Genomic DNA, 2164 nt, shown 5'->3' with positions numbered 1-2164 from the left:
ATCGTGTGGAATCCTTTCGCGCGGCTTGATACGTCCTGGCTTTTCATTGTACCTTGATGATTGAGGTAATATCACTAGTAGTCATATAACTTGCACTGGATGTTCAGTTTGATGCTAAAACTTATAAAATATGGATTTGCGGTCACCTAACTTGTTGATTGGTGCAAATACGGTGCATTCTACTGTATCCAGGTGTACACCCTACCTACATGGCATGCCAGCGGCCCACATGTCAGTGTGTAGAGGGTAAATATTTCCAGATAACTCCCTATATTTTTTTGGTTACGCAAAAAAAGTCGAACAGTGTTATAAGAGAAAGGAAATAAACATCATTTGGAGCAGCAGGTTTCGAAACTACATATCTTCAGGAGGCGAACACACCAGTTAAACCAGCAGACCAAGCGCAGTTTGATGTTGCAGGAGAATAACTAGTTTCTATTAACTTCTCCCAGCGCACCTGGGCCTGCCAGCTCAAATGGGCTATGATCAGTAGAGCCCATTTTCCACCTTTTTTTTAGAAAATTGTATGTAAATTATGATCTCAGTAATGATAGTATATTGCTGGACTAAAAAAATGTTTCTATAATTTAAAGCAATCCAAATATTTGTAAAATTACATTTCAAAAATATGATGCAAAACTTTAATGCTCATAGATGAGTGCATTTTTAACATAAAAATAAGGGAGCCACTAGGTCTCGAACCCACGAGGCCGCAACCAAAAACACTCTATTGTCTATACATACAAAAGATGATTTGTAAATCAAAACTTTTAATATAAGCTTGAGTTTAGTAAAACATAAGTAATAAAGTTATGTTCAAATATCTGTGTGTTAAAAATATTATACATACAAAAAATAAAATATTTAAATATAAACCCATGTATTATATTAGACATGACTGAATATTCATATCAACAATTTAAATGTTAAATTATGGACATGGAAATTGAACTATACAAATTTTCATATAATTATTGAAAGATTTGTAAAACTAAAATAATAATTTGGAATTTTAATTTTACAAACATTTGTATTATTTGAAATTATACACAAATTTTCGTTATACATAAATATTTTTTAATATATAATATTTGCAAAATAATACATGAACAGTTTGAGAGTAAGTTATTTTGTTTGTATAATAATATTTATAACACAAATATTTAAAAATTATTTTTCTGACCGAGATCATAATTTACATTTTTTTGAGACAAATATCATAATTTACGTACTATCTACAAATTTCTACCAAAATCAAAGATGCAAAATGGGGTACACAGATCATAGGCCATTTGAGCTAACAGGCCCACGTATTTTAAGATGAGGATATAAAACGTAGTTATCCTTATTATGCATCTTGTGTCACCGGCTGCGCTGGTTGACCACGTGTGCCTACCTTCTCTTCTGAAGGTCGCGAGTTTGAATACCGGTCCCTCTATATGACGACTTATCATTTTTTGCTTACATTATTCAATGACAGGTGGGCCTCACCTGTGCTTTTATGCGCAATTAAAAAATTCAGGGAGTTATCTAGAAAAAGTTATTCCAAGCCTCTATGGTAGAACACACCATATTTGCACCACGCAATAAGTTAGGTGACCACAAATCCGTATTTTACAAGTTTTAGCACCAAATTGAACATGCAACGCAAGTTCTATGATTTTCGGTGATATTATCTCTTGATGATTTGTCGTGTGTTATGTCAGCTGGAAGGTGAACCCGGAGCCCACATGGAAGTTTCACTGGGGAGTAAATGAATAAAGTGTGAGAAATGTTCAAATTATTCCTGTTTGGGTGGAAAGAAATTGATATCTGTTCGTCAATAATTGTTTCATGTTTCGTGAAATGGCGGTTCCAAATTTAGATTTCAGTTTACTTTTTTTGTGTCAATTGTGTTGAGTACTATCAAATAAGTTGTTTGTCAATAACCAAAGAAGATGGACTTTTTATCTATGATTGTCGTGAATATCTTGACTCTCAATAGTTACACCATGTGAATCACTATAAAAATGTGAAGAAAGTCATTCTGAATTTAGTTAACTAATTGAATTTTCCTTTCCATCTTTGGGCTCGAGAATTTCAAGGGATAATTGCAAAGTTGTGTGTATGAGATTAGAATAACTTCAAATAACCGGCCTCTTTTTTGCCACTTATAAATTATGAC

Source organism: Triticum aestivum, chromosome 6A (genome assembly GCF_018294505.1).
Source record: "Triticum aestivum cultivar Chinese Spring chromosome 6A, IWGSC CS RefSeq v2.1, whole genome shotgun sequence".
Taxonomy (NCBI): Eukaryota; Viridiplantae; Streptophyta; class Magnoliopsida; order Poales; family Poaceae; genus Triticum; species Triticum aestivum.
This window is presented reverse-complemented; position numbering follows the sequence as displayed.